Raw genomic sequence first — 16,465 nt, forward strand, 5'->3', positions numbered from 1 at the left:
TTTAGTCTTTCACGCCATCAGTTTTCCTCACATGCCTGGTGATCTTTGGTTACTCATTCGCATTTACATCTGAATGATTCATTTTAGCCAACACAGATTTCCTCTATCATTGTGAAGATGGTTTGATTTCTGGTCGGACTGCTCTCCTGAGGAGGGCTCTGTGTGGGGTAGGTACAGGCTGACTGGCAGTGTTCCTTTAGGATGCATGGGTGGGGACCAGCAGACCTGCTAAATACCAGAATAAAGATGGCTTTTTTTCCCTTTTGTTCTGGAGATATAACTTGTACTTTAAAAGCCTTAGCTTTTCCCAATTTCTCTAAACAAAATCTGTTTGATGTTCTGCCTGGGGTTTGTGCCTGCTATCAATAGTCTAAGTGCAGGGAGGAGAGCGGTAAGGAGAAATGAGAGCCTTCTAGTACTTGAGCAGAGACCCAGAAATCTGTTCAATTACCACTCTTTGGTAGCCTTCCTATTTATTGTTATTGGTTTCTTCATTTCTTATTTCTATACATTTTATTTCAGTAGGGCATCAAGAGGGAAAGTAGGCAAAGACAGGGTTTTGGTCCATCTTGGAAATCATACACAGATTTAAGAGCCAGAATGCAATAACACTTTATCATCCACATTATTACTATTCGAAAATGTACTGAATGCTAAAAAACCAAAGCGTGGTACAAGCGAACCTTTAGAAGTCATATATTTACAAAGGATTTCCTTGTATTATAGTACCAGCAAACCAACACACTAAATGGCGTTTATTTTTAAAAAGAAGTCCTTTGTTAAAAACACTTACGTGTCAACATTTCAATCATCTGTCAGCTCTACCTAACATTTAGACCAATTAAAATAGAAATATACAGATTTTATCCCATCTTTGAGAAGTGCCCCTTCCTTCACGACTCAAATGAGAGTAAACCCGCCTATGGAAGTAAGCTACCATTATAATGAGATGCATCATGGGAAAATATGGAAAAAATAAAAATAAAAAACTTTCAATAATCTTTATGCACGGATTTTGTTATCTGATCCCATTCTTTAACAAAAGCAGTGAGGGCTTCTTAGAGAAACGGATGATTCCAGGTGTAGGTCCTTGTCATGCCAGAAAATAAAGAAAACTTTAAAGTATCAATGGGTTCATAATCCAGGGGATCAAAAAAAAAGCAGTAGGAGAAAGATAAAATGAGATTAGAAACACCGATAATGTTGAAACTGAAAGATATGTTGAAGGTTCACTACATTATTCTCTATACTTTCGTTTGTTTGAACACTTCTGTTAAAAGAAAAAGAATAGTATCATAGCAAAAAATACAAGACAAGAATCACCCTGAAAGGTCCCTTTCCCCATTAGTCAAAGTTGTGAGAATTATGACTGATCATAACTGAAACACACTGAAACCAGAAAAATCTGGGCCTACAATGATACTCAAAAAGGAGAAAGCCAGAAAAAAACACTAATGTCATCTTCTGACTGGGCTGGTGAAAACTGGTAACTAAATGAAAGAATTTATTTATCTATCTGGCCTTGTAAGAGAAGAAGTCAATAGCCCCAGAAAATAAAGAATTCTGTTACAGAAAAAGGGTGGCTAATGATGTAGAAGAAAATTTTTTAAAACATCAGAAAATTTGCATTGTGATCCCTCACAAAATTTACTAATTTAGACAAGTATTATATTCAGGTATATGTTTGACAGGAACCTAGTGATTCATAGTACTCAAGGTAACACCAAATACATTATTTTCTAGTAGCAAGAGGAAAAAGTTGAGACTCTACAATGAGAGGATCAGATTCATTACCCTAATTCAGTACTCAAATGCAGTCTCATTAATGCTGACTCATCCAGATACTGTGGCTTTTGATGAGTTAAAAGAAAAAGTAAATAACCTATTATATATCCCAGCTAAAAATGTTTAACATGATCTCTAGGCTTTACAATTTGACTTGTAACTAATAGGATATACAAGAAACAGAGGAACAAATTAAATGCAGATACAACCAGACAAATCTAGAAGGCAAGACGTCCTGCAGGAGAGCTGGCTCTGTCCCTTTAATAAGCCAGTGGTATGAAAAGAAAAAGGGGACTAGGTCAAATTTTTTGGGATATGACAACCACATGTGAGACATAGTCCCTCCCTGGGAAATCAGACTGTGGACTTGATAAGACATGAAGACAGAAGAACATACAGAGATTGTAAATTGGAAAAAGGAGGTTACAAACAGCACACACAGAATGATCTCACTTTAGTAAACAATGCATACATAGGTCTTTATTTTCTCATTTCCCATGAATATATTTACTGGTTTTTTTTTAAATCATTAAAATAGAAAATTAAGGTCAAACACTTTTGTTAAAATATTAAAGTAAATCTAAAATTTAACTTTAAGAATGTCTATAAATATAGTTTTCAAAATAGGCACGGACGTCTCTTCAGGAGAGAGGGGAAATATGGGAAAAAGAAGGAAGATGGAAAAAAAGAAAACCCTGAGTATCGACATGCACTATTTATTAACTACTAAATAGATTTACCTAAAGGTAAACATGATGATTTTATTATAGTGTTGCTCAGATTATAGAAAACTAAGCAGAAACTTCAAAATTTCAGAAAGTATACTGCACTGACATTTTGCTAGTGCAATAACAACGGTACTTGTAACAGCCCAAACCAGGGTTTTCTGCTGACTGTTGATAAGCTTCCTACTTACTTTAAAGCTTTTGCCACATCTATAAACCAGATTAACCTTTCAAGTTAAAAAAAGAAAAAAATGTTTTAACCAAATCAATGAATTCCAAAACCTTGAAACCTCATCTACTGCAGGTCCTGAAGATTTATTTCATTAGAAACATTATCCAATAAAAATTGGTTTTAGTACCTTTGGAGATCTAAAACAGAAAATAACATTCAGTAAGCATCATAAAGAAACGGGAATAATTTCTCTGCAGAAATGGTCAAAAATTAGGGAAAACAAAATACGCCTTAGTTTTCCTTTGGGAAAGCAAATTGTTCTCTTCTAAAACGATTTGCAATTCTAAGAACTCTTGTGTGATACTTTACTGAAATTAAATTCATTTTTCTAACTGAATATTTCAAGTAACCAAGTCATTCAGTAAACATTAAATCATGGATATCACCATGAGTTTTTAAAATATGAAGGTCATATTTCAGATAAGAACATTTAAATAAATTTGTAGAAGATTTCATTGAAAGAAATTTTCTTCCTCTGAATAATGCAGACCAAGGCTTGCCTGATCATTATTTTCTCTTATTTACTCACATATCTAACAATTTGTATTTCTCTGGTACCAAGAAAGTAGGAAGAAAAGTAGTTGTGCAATATATAAACTAACTGACTTGTTCAATCAGCATCCGTTCAGCACCTACTATGTAGCAGGTGAGGCACTACTTCTGTCCCTAAAAGCCAGATTACTGGGAGATATGTGCACAAAAACGATAATGCTGAGATACCAACCGAAAAAAGTTACACAGGATCCTACACAGAGGAGGTGGCCAGTAATTCCCCCTTAATGTTTTAAGGTGTTAAGGATAAGCTTTAAGGTGGAATGAATAGAATACTGACAACTAAGCGTACTCCCAGATCAAGTACCTGAACTTGCCATGCCCTCTGCCTGGCACCGTTTCCCCAGATATCATTTGGCTTGCTCCCTTACTTCTTCAGGTCACTGCTTAAGTGTTAATGTATCAGAGAGGGCTTCCCTGACCACCTTATCTAAAACAGCACTTCTTACCCCAACAGTCTCTAGGTCTTTACTCAGCTTTACTCTTCTTAATAGCATTTATCATACTTGATATCATACATATTAAGCTTATTATCCATCTCCGGAATCTAAGTTCCATGAGGGCTGGGTTTTGCTTCTCTTGGTCACTGCTGGATCCCCAGTGCCTAGAAATATGTCTGCTTCACACTAGGCATTCAATAGAGATTTGCTGAATGAACAAATATTGTTAAGTATGCAATTTTAAAAAATGATAGACAACTTTGTTTTCTTTCCCATATTTGGGTACTCTGAAATCATAATCCAAATAAAAATGAACGTAACTGAGACAACAGAATATGGACTGTGATGCTGTATACTGGCCAACTCTTCAAAACAGATTTACAACTTAATTACTCCTGTTAGAAATGTTCCATCTGTTTACTGCTTGATAGACCAAGACTTAAATTACACAGTCAAATGGTTAAGTACTCTGTGACAGCTCTAACACAAAAGAGAAATGCCTAATATTTTTCGTGGTCAGGACTCTTCCAGTAATGTAAAACAGTACTCTCACTATAAAGAACAAAGTGAGAAGGTAACTTTGCCATCCTATTTTTTAAAAATATCAAAGTTAAGGGCGCCTGGGTGGCTCAGTCGGTTGAGCATCCGATTTCGGCTCAGGTCATGATCTCGCGGTGTGTGAGTTCGAGCCCCGCATCGGGCTCTGTGCTGACAGCTTGGAGCCTGGAGCCTGCTTCCGATTCTGTGTCTCCCTCTCTCTGCCCCTCCCCTGCTCGTGCTCTGTCTCTCTCTGTCTCAAAAATAAATAAAAACATTAAAAAAAACTTTAAAAAAATATCAAAGTTAAAATAATCTCTGATACAACTGGCTCACGATGCTTCAAGTAAGATTATACCTCTAGGCAAATATCCCCAAGAAATTGAGTAGGGGGTATGCAGTACACAGGCATACCTTGGAGATATTGTGGGTTAGGTTCTAGAATAGTGCAATAAAGCAAGTATCAAAATACAGCAAGTCAAATAAGTTTTTTATTTCCTAGTGCATATAAGTTTAATAGAGTACACTGTTTAATAGACTAATATGCTAAATAGACTATAACGCAGTCAATATATTAAGTGTGCAACAGCATTATGTCTAAAAAAGCAATGCACATACCTTAATTAAAAAATAATGCTAAAAAGTGCTAACCATCATATAAGCTTTCAGTCATAATCTTTGTACCGGTGGAGGGTCTTGCCTCGATGTTGATGGCTGATCAGGGTGGTGGGTGCTGAAGGGCAGGGTGGCTGTGGCAATTTCTTAAAATAAGACAACAGTGAAGTCTGCCGCATTGATGGACTCTTCCTTTCACGAATGATTTTTCTGTAGCACGTGATGCTGTGTGATAGCATTTTCCCCATAGTAGAACTTCTTTCAAAATTGGGAGTCAATTCCCTTAAACCCTGCCACGCTGCTTTATTAACTTACTTTATGTCATATTCTAAATCCTTTGTTGTTATTTCAACCGTCTTCACCAGAAGTAGATTCCATCTCAAGAAACCGCCTTCTTTGCTCACCCATGAGAAGCAGCTCCTCATCCATTAAGTTCTATCCTGAGACTGCAACCATTCAGTCCCATCTTCAGACTCCACTTCTAATTCCAGTTTTCTTGCTATTTCTACCACACCTGCAGTTAGTTACTTCCTCCACGCAAGCCTCGAACCCTTCAAAGTCCTCCATGAGGGTTAGAATCCACTTCTTCCAAACTCCTGTTAATGTTGGTATTTTGACCTTTTCCCAAGAATCATGAATGCTCTTAATGGCATTCAGAATGCTAAATTCTTTCCAGAAGGCTTTCAATTTACTTTGTCCAGATCCATCAGAGGAATCACTACAGCAGCTATAGCCTTTTAAAATGTATTTCTTTTTTTTTTTTAATTTTTTTTTTACGTTTATTTTTGAGACAGAGAGAGAGCATGAACAGGGGAGGGGCAGAGAGAGAGGGAGACACAGAATCCGAAGCAGGCTCCAGGCTCTGAGCTGTCAGCACAGAGCCCTACGCGGGGCTAGAACTCACAGACTGTGAGATCATGACCTGAGCTGAAGTCGGACGCTCAACTGACGGAGCCACCCAGGCGCCCCAAAAATGTATTTCTTAAAATAATAAGACTTACAAGTTGAAATTACCCCTTGACCCATGGGCGGTAGAATAGTTGTTGTGTTTGCAGGCATGAAACAACATTAATCTCATCGTATACTTCCATCAGAGCTCCCGGGTGACCAGGTGCAACCGTCAATGAAGTTATATTTTGAAAGGCATCTTTTTGTTCCAAACAGCAGGTCTAAACAGTGGGCTTGAATATAAAATTCAGTAAATCGTGTTGTAAATAGATGTGTTGTCATCCAGGCTTTACTCTTCTATATAGACCATAGGCAGAGTAGATTTAGCATAACTGTTAAGGGCCCTAGGACTTTCATAATGGTAAATGACCACTGGCTTCAACTTCAGGTCATGAGCTGCGTCAGCCTCTAACCAGTCAGCCAGACTGTCCTTTGAAGCTTTGAAGCCAGACACTGACTTCTCTCCAGCTATGAAAGTCTCAGATGGCATCTTCTTCCAATATGAGGCTGTTTCATCTACGCTGAAAACCTATTGTTTACGATAGCCAACTTCCTTAATTATCTTAGCTGATATTCTGGATAACTTGCTGCAGCTTCCGTATCAGCACCTGCTGCTTCACCTTGCACTTTTATGTTATGGAGACCTTTCCTTATACCTCATGAATCAACCTCTACTCGCTTGCTCCAACTTTTCTTCTGCAGCCTCCTCACTTCTCAACCTACGTAGAATTGAAGGGTTAGGGCCTTCCTCTGGATTAAGCTTTGGTTTAAGGAAATGTTGTGCCTGGTGTGATCTTTGTTTCAGACCACTAAACCTTTCTCCGTATCAGCAATAAGGCTATTTCGCTTTCTTATCACTCTTGTGTTCACTGGAGTAGCACTGTTAATTTCCTTTAAGAGCTCTTCCTTTGCATTCACAATGTGGCTAACTGTTTGGCGCAAGAGGCCTAGCTTTTAGCCTCTCTTTGCCTTCAATGTGTCTTCCTTACTGGGCTTAATCATTTCTAGCTTTTGATTTAAATGAGACATGTGTGACTCTTAACTTTCACTTGAACACTTAGAGGCCATTGCAAGCTTTTAATTGACCTAATTTTGATATTGTTGTGACTTAGGGAATAGGGAGGCAAGGAGAGGAAGAAACAATGGCCAGTCCATGGAGCAGTCAGAACACATGCAACATTTATTAAGTTAGCTGTCTTATATGGGCAGGGTTCATGGAGCCCCAAAACAATTATAAGATTAAGATCAAAGATCACCATAATAAGTAGATAACATTTAAAATATTGCAAGAGTTACCAAAATGTGACACAGAGACAAGAAGTGAGCGAATGCTGCTGAGACTCACAGACTTGCTCGATGCAGGGTTACCACAAACCTACAGTTTGTGAAAGACAAAACAACAAAAAACCAAAACTGCAATATATGAGAAGTGCAATCAAGCGAAATGCAAAATGAGGTATGCCTGCCTATGTTACATGATTCACATTTTACAGATGAAGGGACTAGGATATCATAGCCCACAAGAGATTCACTAAAGAGGACAGGAACAAAGCCAAGAGAGATGAGAACTTAAACATGGTTAAACATTGTGTTCTTTCTTATTTTACGGATGATGAAACAAACAGGCCTTGTAATGTTAAATAATTTACCCTAAGTTACATGATTATTTGATGGTTCACTTGAAATTTGAACTCAAGTTTGTTTGTCTGACTCCCAACCCTGTGCTCTGACAGGTCATAAGGTATCTTTGAGCAGTTATACAATATATTCCAGAAGCTGAATACTATCCTTCCCCAGAAGATATTCTAATTTATAACAGGTTACCCCATTGTGAATTGAACTCGGCCATCAATGGGTCTTATTCTAGACAGAGCTGAATTTTGATCTTCAATCAATAATTTGCATCGGTAAAATACAATTTTAGGAAAAGTTATTCTAAAAGTTTATTAGTATTTTTGAATGAAACTACCAGAATTTTGAATTTTCTTCAAATCTAACAGTATAATTATATGACATATTAATATCAGAATAGAAATGAGTCAGAATTATGAATATTTATGTATATATCATCCAATAAAGCTATCTGCTCTCCACATTAGAATAATTAAGCCCATGAAAATAGGATCCCCATTGCCCCCACAAATCTAGCAACAGCTCACAAATGCATTACAATACCTCATCTCTGCTAATAATTATTATGATATACTGGGATCACTTGTCCAAGCAAAACCTTTCTCTAGAGATAGGAATGGAGCTTAGTAACAGTTTTATCAGTCCACGTTAGTTTGAGGCTCTGAGAATAATGTCGTAACACCCCCAAGGTGGCAGCATATAAGAAGTGTGACTAGCATTAATATAAGAAGTTAGAGTACAGGGGCACCTGGGTGGCTCAGTTGGTTAAGCATCCGACTTCGGCTCAGGTCATGATCTCGCCGTCCATGGGTTTGAGCCTCGTGTCATGACAGCTCAGAGCCTGGAGCCTGCTTCCAACTCTGTGTCTCCCTCTCTCTCTGTGCCCCTCCCCTGCTCTCGTTCTATCTCTCTCTGTCCCTCAGAAATAAACGTTAAAAAAAAATTAAAAAAAAAAAAAAAGAAGTTAGAGTATAACAAAGTAGAAATCTTAAGTCTTATTGGGCATCATGGCTGTGTTGTGGCCCAGAAAGAAGAGAGAAAGGCAAAAGAAGGGCAAAAGAGGGTATCTCTCAGTAGAACATCTTACCCACTTATGGGAAGTACTCCACAAATATTAAATCAGAAAGTGCCTAACTCAGTCACACTGATCTAGTCACACATAAAACCACAGTGTTTATGGTTGCATACATTTTCAATTTAATCTATTGGCTTGTGTAACCTACGTGGCAACCTAGTCTTCCCACAGTCTATAGCTTGTGCTAAAAATTATCACTAACTAGCAATCACTGATGGGTAGGTCAGTCATGCCACCTCATCTATCCTCAAACCTTCATGGGACATACTTAGGCTTAAAACAAACAAACACCAAATTACATTTGAATGAGAAAGGAAGTTTGCTGATTTTTGAGGGGGTAGGGGGAAAGGCTACAGGGAAAGGAAACATTTAAAGACCAGTTTTACTATATGCCAGGTGCTATACATATTTCAGTTACTGAAATCAAACCCTAAGCAGGAGTTCTTGTTACCACCATCATATAGCTGAAGAAACTCTACAGAAGACAAATTATTAGCAAGCACACAGTGGGATTTAAACCTAGATTTATCTGGCTTCAGAGTGTTAGGTTCTTCTTATCATAGCACAATAGCCTATTATCTGCTTCCAAATCACTATTTACTTTCTCACCAACTAGATGAAGAGTAGAATGATTTGCTCTTAGTTTGTGCAGACATCTTAAACTACTGACACTATGCAGCAACTTTTGAAACTAAAAATTGTTTCTGAAAAGAGGTTCTAAATGTATTCAGCTTAATTCTCCCTAACATTGAAAGCAATAATATAAAGAACTAGGGCAGCAGTGTTTTTTAAGGAGCAAAGAGCAGCAGCTTTTGTACCCAGAAGAGTTGAACAGCTATAGTGTAGCTAAAATGTTCTTTGAAGTGCTGTATAATATTTAACTAAAAAAACTGCTTCTTATGAGCAATGTGTCAAACTCAGCATATGTTATGTAAATAAATCAGTTCAGAAAGGAGTCCTAGGCTTCTCCAGCTGTGTAACATTTCTCCCCTCATTAGGAAAGCAAGAGAAAGAAAACCTAATGATGTGTTTACCCTGCATGGCTCATGCATACGGGGATTTTACAGTACAGATTGGTGGAACTATCCTAAGAAGTTCTACAGAATAGATGCTAATAACTTTTTATCAAGTTTGATGCACCCCTGCAAAACAGAAATGACAGAAGGGGAAAAGTTCATCAAGTTGCTTGCTTATAGCAATTTTAAAGGTATAAAGGTATAAAGATAGAGTCTTTGGCCATGCAGAAAGTATGTGGAAGAAATCATATGTGGACATTGGCCCCAGATGATTTATATATATATACATACATACATATATACAAGTATATATATACAAGTGTGTGTGTGTGTGTGTGTGTGTGTGTGTGTGTGTGTGTATAATTTGAGAGAGAGAGACAGAGAGGGAATGAACGAACAGGGGAGAGAGGAAGAGGGAGAGAGAGAATCCTAAGCAGGCTCCATGTTCGGCATGGAGCCTCAATCCCCAGATCTTGAGATCATGACCTGGGCTGAGATCAAGAGGCAGATGCTCAACTGAGCCAGCTGCCCAGTGCCCTTAGAATGCAGTGTTGAGTTACTTCACAAGTAATGCAGAATGTATCACTTTGGGAAAAAAATGATTAAGGGAATGTGCTAAAAGGATCATGTGAGAACAATCTGCCAGGCTGTTGGGCTGTACTGTGAATTCTATTTGCTAGCCGAGTTTGTGTTTTTCTAATGTTTACAATAAAAAGAAACATCCAATATACTGGCCTTCTGATATTATATAATCTTTTGCAATTAAAAAGACATTGTAAGATTAGCACCCCTATTTTAGATTTCTCTGAATAAACAGTTAACAGAAGTGCAGGGCAGAAGACAGGGAAAGTGGGACCTTTATAAGAAGGGAAGGAGAGGGGCGCCTGTATGGCTCAGTTGGTTAGGCGTCTGACTTTGGCTCAGATCATGATCCCGCGGTTGGTGGGTTTAAGCCGTGCGTTAGGCTCTGTGCTGACAGCTTGAACCTGGAGCCTGCTTCAGATTCTGTGTCTCCTTCTTTCTCTCTGTCCCTCCCCAACTCATTCTCTGTCTCTGTCTCTGTCTCTGTCTCTCAAAAACAAAACAAAAAAACCCCACACATTTAAAAAAATTTTTACAAAAGGGGGAAGGAGAGGAAGAGACTGGCAAGTCTGAGTCCTTATTAATATACTCACATTTAATTCTCACAACTACAAAAGTGGGTATTATCTTCATTTTCCAGATAAGGAAACTGAGATAGGGAGTCAATTGTTGACTCACGCACCTTACTGGCTCTGCTCCCGCTGTCAGTTACCTCATTTCTGTGATTCGCAGTTTCCTCATCAGTGCAATAGGACTGGTACTAATCTACCTCATAGGTACCTCCTAGAGTGTCTAAATGAGCTAACATATACATCTAAACGATGTGGAAACCTTAGTTCCATCTTCCTTCTTGCAGAGTAATTACTAATTTGTTCAGTCACAATCTGTCCAAAGTATAGTAAGACATACACAGCTGGAAACAAACCAGGTTAAAGGACTAGTAACCAATTTGCCATTTTACTACATTTTCATTATATTTCATTTCATATCCTTTATCTTCATACTACTACGGCATACTACATTAAAAAGAGTATGTCCCAAATATCAGAGTACCCTTCAAATTTTGAAAACAGTCAACAACTTTCTTCATCCCCTGATTTCTAACAGAGGGCTCAGAGCCCTCCAATGAGGTATCTCATATTTTATGTTATCCATGACTAAATAACCTATGAAGTAGTATCAAGAGAAAGCCATGTCACTCAAGATGATGTCATAGTAACACAGAAATTTTAAAACTAAACAGGTTACTAACATGAATGTTTACAGCATTTATTCATAATATTCTAAAACTGAAAACCCAAATGTCCATGAGCTCAGGTGACTACATAAAGAAACTGTGGTTCACCCATATAATGGAATACAACTCAGTAATAAACTAATACCTGATATCTGCAACGACATGGATGAATCTTTTTTTTTAAGTTTATTTATTTATTTTGAAAGAGAGAGACAGAGAGAGTGAGAGCAGGGGAGGGGCAGAGTGAGGGGGGAAGGAGGAGGAGGAGGAGGAGGAAGAGGAGGAGGAGGAGGAGGAGGAGGAGACAGAGAATCCCAAGCAGGCCCCGTGCTGTCAGCACAGAGCCTGATGCAGGGAACTTACAAACCATGAGATCATGACCTGAACCAAAACACAGAGTTGGACGCTTAACCAACGGAGCCATCCAGGCGCCCCATGGATGAATCTTTAAAAGCATTTTACTAAGTGAAAGAAGGCAGACACAAAAGGTTACTTAATATATGATCCCATTCACATGACATTCTGGAAAAAAGCAAAATTACAGGGATAAAAATTAGGTAAGTAGTGGTGGCAAGGGATTAAGAGGCACTAGGAACTTTGAGGGGTAATGGAAATGTTCTAGATTTTTATTGTTCTGGTACAGGTTACATGACTGTATACATCTGTCAAAACTTATCTAACTGTACACTTTAAAAGGACTGCATTTTGGGGGTGCCTGGGTGGCTCGGTCGGTTAAGTGTCTGGCTTCAGTTCAGTTCACGATCTCACAGTTCGTGGGTTCGAGCTCCACACCAGGCTCTGTGCTGACAGCTTGGAGCCTGGAGCCTGCTTCAGATTCTGTGTCTCCCTCTCTTTCTCTGCCCTTCCCCCACTCTCGTTCTGTTCTGCCACAAAAATAAACATTAAAAAAAAAAAAAAAAACTTAAAAGGAGTGCATTTTACTGCATGTAAATTATATCTCAATAAATCTGACTTTTAAAACTTGTAATTTATAAAATTAGTCAAGAATAAATGCATTTCAAAGGGTGTCTGGGTGGCAGTTAAGCATCTGACTCTTAATTTTAGCTCAGGTCATATCTCACAGTTCATGAGATTGAGCCCCACGTCAGACTCTGCACTATCTTCTTGGGATTCTCTCTCTCTCTGCCTCTCCCCTGCTCATGCTGTCTCTCTCTCCCCCAAATAAACATTAAAAAAAATATTTTTTAAAAAAGAATTAATACATTTCTATCATTTTTTTTGAGTAATAAATGCTATGAATATACAGAAGTAACTTACAAAATAGGCCATAAACAAAAGGAGAGACTGTATTTGGGGGGTGGGGGGGAAACAAGCTTTTGAGCCCAATACTCCTAGATTTCAATAGTGGTAATCTGGACAATCTTGGACCAGGTAATCTCAATTCTCTCATCTGTAAAGCTGAGATAATACCTTCTACTTTATAAAGCAGTTGTAAGACTAAATGAACACTTAATTTGGTTCCCACCGCGTAGCAGGCAAAGAAAGGAAAATGTCAATGGATGAAGCAATACCTCTTTTTGAAGTCAATGAAGAGTAAGTTTCATCTATCTGTATCAGTTCATTTAATCAGCATCTATTTGTTAACATCTATTATATGGTAAGTCACCATTTTCCCAAATAAGCATTATGAAAAAAGAGATAAGTATATGTCCCTCCCCCTGAAAAGAACACCGTTCTCTAAGTTTCTATAATTTTTATTATCTCATGAAAGTTGGTAAGAACAGCAATCAAGAAACAAACAGAATGATATATTAGTAAGGAAAATACATTTTATCAGCAACAAATGTGAATTAAGTAAGATTTAAGCTAAGGTTTCCCAAATGTACAATTTTCTGAGCAAACAGGAAGGTTACCAAATTGAATTAACTTCAGCACTGTAGGAACTTTCATTTAACTCCTACTTAAGACCTTACTGCATGCTGAGCAAAGGGTATGGATACTTTCTGGTGGTTTTTAAAACTGAGATGAATGTAAATTACCACAAAGAAATCCATTTACCTAAATAAATAAGGTGGCTGGAGTAGAAATGAAACTTATCCAAAATAGTATTTCTTAATGCACAAAAATATATTTCTATACATTTTCTAAGGGTTGAAGCTAACTTTTCACTAACAATTATGTAAAGTCTCAGATCCTGGCACTAGGATCATTTATGATGGTAAACCTGAATTACAAATATTTAACAAAGAAAATTACATCTTCTAGGATTTTTTCCCCAAATCAAAATCCTTTTCTCCATATACATATATATGTTTATTATGTATATTTCATATACATATATTTTTTCTTCTGGCAACAAAGCCTACTGTATACCGAAGCACACGCTGCTTCATGTTTCTAAAAAATTATTCCTTCAGAACAGAATTTAAAGTATTATCCAACGTCTCATGAGCTTTAGGTTTCAAAGCGTGGCAAATACTGATTCAAGAATAAGAAATGAAGATAATACACAAATTTTCCCTTTGCTCTTCAGCCAACCATAAAGCAGAGATGGCCTTCCAACAACCCAATATGAATCTCTTCCTATCATGTCCTATGATGCACATTTGTAATAAGGATAGAGATCATTCTTTGTTAGTGCTAAACTCCATCTCTGGGAAACAGAGTGAATTTATGTAGGCATGTATATTTTGAGAGAGAAAAAGCAGGGTAGGAAGAGAGAGAGAGAGAGCGAGCGAGACAGAAAGAATGACTCCCAAGCAGGCTCCACGCTGACATCACAGAGCCTGATGCAGGGCTCAAACCTATGAAGTGTGAGATCATGAGCCGAGCTGGAATCAAGTTCGGACGCTTAACAGACTGAGTGCCACCCAGATGCCCCAGAAACAGAGTGAATTTTATTTTATTTTATTATTATTTTTTTAAAACGTTTATTTATTTTTGAGACAGAGAGAGACAGAGCATGAATGGGGGAGGGTCAGAGAGATGGAGACACAGAATCTGAAACAGGCTCCGGGCTCTGAGCTGTCAGCACAGGGGCCCGATGCGGGGCTCGAACTCACAGACCGCGAGATCGTGACCTGAGCCGAAGTCGGCGCTCAACCGACTGAGCCACCCAGGCGCCCCAACAGAGTGAATTTTAAAAGCTTAATATTATATACTGAATCTGAAGACATAATACCAATGTTTTCTACCCCCTTACTATTTACTGCCTAGGGTACGAAAGAGAGAAGGTGTTCACATTTGTTATTGGCAACTATTTCTTGACTGAAAATTAAATTCTTCTGGCAGTTTCTTGGTATAAATTGATATGGTCTGAATGCAGAAATGAAACAAGGGGACTTTGTTTGTAAGCTAAACAAACAAGGTCATTGAAACTTTTATTTCTCATTCTCCACTTTAGTCACAAAGCGACTAGTGCTCCACAACGGAGCAAAGGGGGTTATAGGAATTTGGGGGCTTCAAGACTTCTGGGGACCATATGGAGTCTTTTACATGTTTTCCATATACTTTAGACCTAAACTCTCTGAGGTTATGGAGCACCCTAAAGATAAACATGTCCAACCTGAACATACTTTTCTATAAGGAACTCCTTAAGAGAATTCATAAAATTCTAAACCAGAATATCTTCCTGCAGTCTTTCCAGGAAAATGAGAAATTACCCTAAAATGCCCCAATATGGATATCCTACAATCTTTAATAATATCAAATAAGTTATTTCTTTACATTATTAGAAAATTATTTCTCATTTGTATATCCTCTGCCTCATTCCTTAATGTCTACTGCAGCATATCCTCCACCAAAACAGAAACACTCTGAATTTATGATTTTGGACTAAAGTTTGTAACTCTCCAAGGATGAATTTCTTATATACCTTTGCTGTTGCATTTATATCAGAAAATAAAGTTCTAAGAAAGAGAGAAAGAAAGAAAGAAAGAAAGAAAGAAAGAAAGAAAGAAAGAAAGAAAGAAAGAAAGAAAAAGAAAAGAAAGAAAACGAAAATTAAGTCCTTGAGGGGAGAAACCATGTGTGAACAGATTTTTCTCCCTGCCAAAGTGCCTAGGAGTTTTCTTTCCACATAATAGCCTAATTATTCCTGAAATACATTTGGATAAATTCCTATGAATGTAATTCCCACCTCAAATTCTACTTTGCTATCTCATCCTAAATATCCACCTAAGGAGAAGTAGCCAGTTTGGGAAGTGTAAAAGATCCTAAGCTCTGCAATAATGAAATACACATTGAAAAATCAACACATTAAAAAAAAAAAAAAAGTATTTTGAAATCTTTAAGACAACTGGCAGAATAAGATAAAAGTACAATTGAGCAATTTCTACTTTCACAACAAATAAACCTAAGAGGAAGGAAGGAAAATGGGCACGAGTTTACACACACACACACACACACACACACACACACACACACACACACAACGCTTCATGCACTCACACCAATCCCAATGTACCAAGTGATAAATCAAGATCTTTACCTGGAAAAACATTTTGTAATATAGCACAATATTATGTATCTCATCTAAGATGCTACTGCCTAGAAATATCATTGATTATTTTTAGCATTTTCTTTCTTTTTTTAATGTTTATTTATTTGGGGGAGGGGGAGAGAGAGGGAGAGGGAGGGGGAATGAAGGAACGAAGGAACGAACAAGCAGGGGAGGGGCACAGACAGATGGAGACAGAATCTCAAGCAGGCTCCAGGCTCTGAGCTGTCAGCACAGAGCCTGATGCAGGGCTCAAAATCACAGGCAGTGAGATCATGACCTGAGCCAAAGTCGGATGCTTGACCGAGCCATCCAGGTGCTCTGAAATATCACTGATTATTCAGAATATAATATTACACCTGGATCAGCTACTGACTGTTAGAAAAGCATTAATGACTGTTCAACCATACTCTCCTATCAGATTGATACTATTGGCTTGACATACCAACATACTAGATACATATAGGAAGTTGTCCTCTAGCTTAAATAATTAGAATATTATTTTTATGCAGATAAAAGGGAACTATGATCACTCTGTCAACAGTCTGTTTTATTCCATTCAAAGGTTTGTATGAAAGGCAGAAACACCTATATACCCTAAATAAGAAAAACTTGTAAGGCATACATAAA

The 16,465-nt window shown here is 37.7% G+C and overlaps 1 protein-coding gene across 4 annotated transcripts in view; it reads right to left on the minus strand.

The window, feature by feature from the left end:
* Positions 1 to 16,465, minus strand: part of GLCE (glucuronic acid epimerase) — a 114,415-nt gene that overhangs the window by 16,934 nt on the left and 81,016 nt on the right. The window lies entirely within an intron of this gene.

This window comes from Panthera pardus, unplaced genomic scaffold (assembly GCF_024362965.1).
Source record: "Panthera pardus isolate Hobbes unplaced genomic scaffold, ASM2436296v1 HiC_scaffold_24, whole genome shotgun sequence".
NCBI lineage: Eukaryota > Metazoa > Chordata > Mammalia > Carnivora > Felidae > Panthera > Panthera pardus.